The sequence below is a fragment of the Cherax quadricarinatus genome, chromosome 46 (genome assembly GCF_038502225.1).
Source record: "Cherax quadricarinatus isolate ZL_2023a chromosome 46, ASM3850222v1, whole genome shotgun sequence".
NCBI classification, from domain to species: Eukaryota; Metazoa; Arthropoda; class Malacostraca; order Decapoda; family Parastacidae; genus Cherax; species Cherax quadricarinatus.
The window spans coordinates 10,213,062-10,219,061 of NC_091337.1; positions in this window are offsets into that span (position 1 = coordinate 10,213,062).

A 6,000-nucleotide genomic window follows, 5' to 3' on the forward strand; every position below is an offset into this window, starting at 1 on the left:
GTGGGTGGTGAGTGGGGGGGAATGAAGTGCTGGTGGGTGGTGAGTGGGGGGGAATGAAGTGCTGGTGGGTGGTGAGTGGGGGGGAATGAAGTGCTGGTGGGTGGTGAGTGGGGGGGAATGAAGTGCTGGTGGGTGGTGAGTGGGGGGGAATGAAGTGCTGGTGGGTGGTGAGTGGGGGGGAATGAAGTGCTGGTGGGTGGTGAGTGGGGGGGAATGAAGTGCTGGTGGGTGGTGAGTGGGGGGGAATGAAGTGCTGGTGGGTGGTGAGTGGGGGGGGAATGAAGTGCTGGTGGGTGGTGAGTGGGGGGGAATGAAGTGCTGGTGGGTGGTGAGTGGGGGGGGAATGAAGTGCTGGTGGGTGGTGAGTGGGGGGGAATGAAGTGCTGGTGGGTGGTGAGTGGGGGGGAATGAAGTGCTGGTGGGTGGTGAGTGGGGGGGAATGAAGTGCTGGTGGGTGGTGAGTGGGGGGGAATGAAGTGCTGGTGGGTGGCGAGTGGGGGGGAAGGAAGTGCTGGTGGGTGGCGAGTGGGGGGGAATGAAGTGCTGGTGGGTGGTGAGTGGGGGGGGAATGAAGTGCTGGTGGGTGGCGAGTGGGGGGGAATGAAGTGCTGGTGGGTGGCGAGTGGGGGGGAATGAAGTGCTGGTGGGTGGCGAGTGGGGGGGAATGAAGTGCTGGTGGGTGGCGAGTGGGGGGAATGAAGTGCTGGTGGGTGGCGAGTGGGGGGAATGAAGTGCTGGTGGGTGGCGAGTGGGGGAAATGAAGTGCTGGTGGGTGGCGAGTGGGGGAATGAAGTGCTGGTGGGCGGCGAGTGGGGGATGAAGTGCTGGTGGGCGTGCGCGGTAGGAGGGGATGAAATGCTGGTGGGCGTGGGTGGGGGATGTGCTGGTGGGCGTGGGTGGGGGATGTGCTGGTGGGCGTGGGTGGGGGATGAAGTGCTGGTGGGCGTGGGTGGGGATGTGCTGGTGGGGGATGAAGTGCTGGTGGGCGTGACTGGGAAGGGTAGGATGAAGTGCTGGTGGGCGTGGGTGGTAAGTGGGGGATGAAGTGCTGGTGGGCGTGGGTGGTAAAGGGGGATGAAGTGCTGGTGGGCGTGAGTGGTGAGTGGGGGATGAAGTGCTAGTGGGCGTGGGTGGTGAGTGGGGGATGAAGTGCTAGTGGGCGTGGGTGGTGAGTGGGGGATGAAGTGCTGGTGGGCGTGGGTGGTGAGTGGGGGATGAAGTGCTGGTGGGCGTGGGTGGTGAGTGGGGGATGAAGTGCTGGTGGGCGTGGGTGGTGAGTGGGGGATGAAGTGCTGGTGGGCGTGGGTGGTGAGTGGGGGATGAAGTGCTGGTGGGCGTGGGTAGTGAGCGATGAAGTGCTGGTGGGCGTGCGCGGTGAGAGGGGATGAAATGCTTGTGGGCGTGGGTGGTGAGTGGGGGGGATGAAGTGCTGGTGGGCGTGGGTGGTGAGTGTGGGATGAAGTGCTGGTGGGTGGGGGGATGAAATGCTGGTGGGCGTGGGTGGTAAGGGGGGATGAAGTGCTGGTGGGCGTGGGTGGTAAGGGGGGATGAAGTGCTGGTGGGCGTCTGTGGTAAGGGGGGATGCAGTGCTGGTGGGCGTCTGTGGTAAGGGGGAATGCAGTGCTGGTGGGCGTGGGTGGTAAGGGGGGATGAAGTGCTGGTGGGCGTGGGTGGTAAGGGGAATGAAGTGCCGGTGGGCGGGAGCTTGGAGGATGAAGTGCCGGTGGGGAGGAGCTTGGAGGATGAAATACCGGCTGGCGTGGGTGGTGTTGAGGAGGAAGTGTTGGCGGGCGTGGGTGGTGCAAGTAGTTAAGGGGCACGTGAGTTACCCTGTCTTCTATTATGTTATTTTCCCCTATAATCTACGTTGTCTATAATTACTATCGCATTTGCTTTGTCTGCTTTCGTAAGGTGAAGTCAAGGATCTTATAATTCATGGTGTAAGTTAACCATGAATTATAAGATCCTGGATTTCACCTTAGGAAAGCAGACAAAGCGAATGCGATAGTAATTATAGACAACGTAGATTCCTCTTCTTTCAACACACCGGCTGTATCCCACCGAAGCGGGGTGGCCCAAAAGGATAAACGAAAGTTTCTCCTTTTACATTTAGTAATATATACAGAAGGGGTTACTAGCCCCTTGCTCCCGGCATTTTAGTCGCCTCTTAGAACACGCATGGCTTACGGATTAAGAATTCTGTTCCACTTCCCCATGGAGACGAGAGGAAATAAACAAGAACTAGAAAGAAAATAGAAGTAAACCCAGAGGGGTGTGTGTATATATATGCTTGTACATGTATGTGTAGTGTTACCTAAGTAGAAGTAGCAAGACGTATCCGAAATCTTGCATGTTTGAGACAGAAAAGACACCAGCAATCCTATCATGTAAAGCTCCAAAGGCGGGTCATCATCTGACTAAGACCCGCGTCAGGAAACATTTGTCCTGTTTCCTGACGAACCTTACCTAACCTAAAGCAATTACAGGCTTCCGTTTTACTCACTTGGCAGGACGGTTGTACTTCCCTGGGAGGTTGCTGTCTACGAACCTACTACCTAAAACCACGTAGACTGTAGGGCAAAAATAAACACATTAGGGACAGGGGAAACTCAGGCGCCTCTTAAGTCGCAGTAAATATTGTTAGTCACCCTACTCCTATGAAAGAGTTTTAACATTTTAATAATACATATTCTTATTTTTGATTACTGGCAATACTGTTTCTTAGTATTTCCTGTGTAACATTTTCCCTGTCCTCTTAATTTTTCCTGTAATACCGTTACATAGGGGACGTGAGATGTGCTGCAGGAGAGGATATAATGGAAGGATGTACACATAGCACTATTTGATGTGAAGCTCAGATTTTTTTTTTGTACTTCTAAGTCGCTTACAATAGGCCCTAAATAAATTGAATGACTTACACTAGAGAATACTTCTTATAACTAAAAGTATCACAATAGAAGAGGTTTATTTGATTAATGATTGAGAGAAGTTGGTTAAAATGGTAACTTACTACAAAGTGTTACAATTACAGGTGTCGCCATGATCGAGAGAGGAGATATGAAGATGCCAGACATTCATGCGAGAGAGACCAAGATGAATGTGTATCAGTTGTCGACGGGGACCAGTAGAACATGGGATGGTTATGAATTTATAATTTCTAGAGAAGTGAAGTCCGATGGGAGAGAGATTGAGGAGCAGAGGTTAAGTGGCATGAACGAAAATTATCAAAATACTGTAAGCGTTCAGCCCCTTCGTGTTAAGGACATAAGACAAATTTTTGAGTGTCAGCAAGTGGAAAGTGGCCATGGCACCACAGCTTGCAGTCGGAGTTGTCATGGTGTGCGGAATAGAGAGAGTATAGCGTTTGGGCAACATTCTGCAGGTTATGAAAGTGATGTCTTAGAATGTAGTGTGTATCTCACACACTCTAGATCCCATGGTTGGCCACCGAATCCTCAAACACTTTTTCAAAACGATCAACCTAAAGAAAGTTCTTCAAGCTTAAAAAGTTGGTTTGAAGACTACCATTTACAAAGCGATATTTCCAATCTTGGGAACGCTGAACAAAATACAACTTTCAGCATTCACCAACATTTTGATTCATACAAAATCAAGAGAGATGTGAATGACAGCCAGGACGGAATTTTAAATGGGTCCCACAAAGATTTAGGTTCCTTTAGGCAGAATGGGGGCAGGATGGGCGGACAAGAAGAGAAACATGATAAACATGAAGCTAACCAAGAAGATAGAGAGGATGGGGATGAGGGTGGAGACCAGGATGGGGATGAGGGTGGAGACCAGGATGGGGATGAGGGTGGAGACCAGGATGGGGATGAGGGTGGAGACCAGGATGGGGATGAGGGTGGAGACCAGGATGGGGATGAGGGTGGAGACCAGGATGGGGATGAGGGTGGAGACCAGGATGGGGATGAGGGTGGAGACCAGGATGGGGATGAGGGTGGAGACCAGGATGGGGATGAGGGTGGAGACCAGGATGGGGATGAGGGTGGAGACCAGGATGGGGATGAGGGTGGAGACCAGGATGGGGATGAGGGTGGAGACCAGGATGGGGATGAGGGTGGAGACCAGGATGGGGATGAGGGTGGAGACCAGGATGGGGATGAGGGTGGAGACCAGGATGGGGATGAAGGTGGAAACCAGGATGACCCTCGGGTGCAGGGTGATGTTCAGGATGACGCACTGCTCGAGGGCGATGACTTGCTTGCCGACGAGGACACTGATGACTCCGATGATATTGATTTAGAGGATTCCGATGATAGTGATTTAGAAGACTCAGATGACAGTGGTTCTCTCCACTTAGAAGACGGTGACTGGAATGACCTTCAGCAAGGAAACATTGACATGGACCAGCAGCAGGAAGACCACGCAGGTGGTAGCCTCCAGCGGCCGGAAGACCACGCAGGTGGTAGCCTCCAGCGGCCGGAAGACCACGCAGGTGGTAGCCTCCAGCAGCCGGAAGACCACGCAGGTGGTAGCCTCCAGCGGCCGGAAGACCACGCAGGTGGTAGCCTCCAGCGGCCGGAAGACCACGCAGGTGGTAGCCTCCAGCGGCCGGAAGACCACGCAGGTGGTAGCCTCCAGCGGCCGGAAGACCACGCAGGTGGTAGCCTCCAGCGGCCGGAAGACCACGCAGGTGGTAGCCTCCAGCGGCCGGAAGACCACGCAGGTGGTAGCCTCCAGCGGCCGGAAGACCACGCAGGTGGTAGCCTCCAGCGGCCGGAAGACCACGCAGGTGGTAGCCTCCAGCGGCCGGAAGACCACGCAGGTGGTAGCCTCCAGCGGCCAGAAGACCACGCAGGTGGTAGCCTCCAGCGGCCGGAAGACCACGCAGGTGGTAGCCTCCAGCGGCCGGAAGACCACGCAGGTGGTAGCCTCCAGCGGCCGGAAGACCACGCAGGTGGTAGCCTCCAGCGGCCGGAAGACCACGCAGGTGGTAGCCTCCAGCGGCCGGAAGACCACGCAGGTGGTAGCCTCCAGCGGCCGGAAGACCACGCAGGTGGTAGCCTCCAGCGGCCGGAAGACCACGCAGGTGGTAGCCTCCAGCGGCCGGAAGACCACGCAGGTGGTAGCCTCCAGCGGCCGGAAGACCACGCAGGTGGTAGCCTCCAGCGGCCGGAAGACCACGCAGGTGGTAGCCTCCAGCGGCCGGAAGACCACGCAGGTGGTAGCCTCCAGCGGCCGGAAGTTGGCATAGTGGATGACCCCCAGCACGTGAGCCACCATCACCAGAAGCAAGATGATGCCGATGATAAATCTCTGTACATCTCATTAAACTCGCAGACTCCCACGGTACTTGCAAATGGACATAAATTTGAGAGCACAACCCAGAAAGGTGTACCCACTCAAAGAGAAGCTCCAGGTCTTGCTTCAACTCGTACTGGAGCAGGTCCAGCAGCTCGTTCCCAGGCTGGTCCAGCAGTTCGTATTCGGGAAGGTCCAGGAGCTCGTTCTCGGGCTGATCCAGCAGTTCGTACTCAGAAAGGTCCAGGAGCTTGTTCTCAGGCTGGTCCAACGGCTCGTTCTCAGGCTGGTCCAGCGGCTCGTATTCTCACTGGCCAAGTGACTCGTGGCGAGACTGTGCCAATAGCTCGTACTCAGCCTGGTCCAACAGTTCGTAGTCTGGCTGGGCCAGCAGCGAGTACTTCACCTGATGATGTCGTTAGTGTCCACGCTCATTCGCGTTCTGTGGGTCGTTCGCCCGCCGGTTCTGCAGGTCATTCGCCCGCTGGTTCTGTGGGTCGTTCGCCCGCCAGTTCTGTGGGTCGTTCGCCCACCGGTTCTGTGGGTCGTTCGCCCGCCGGTTCTGTGGGTCGTTCGCCCGCCGGTTCTGTGGGTCGTTCGCCCGCCGGTTCTGTGGGTCGTTCGCCCGCCGGTTCTGTGGGTCGTTCGCCCGCCGGTTCTGTGGGTCGTTCGCCCGCCGGTTCTGTGGGTCGTTCGCCCGCCGGTTCTGTGGGTCGTTCGCCCGCCGGTTCTGTGGGT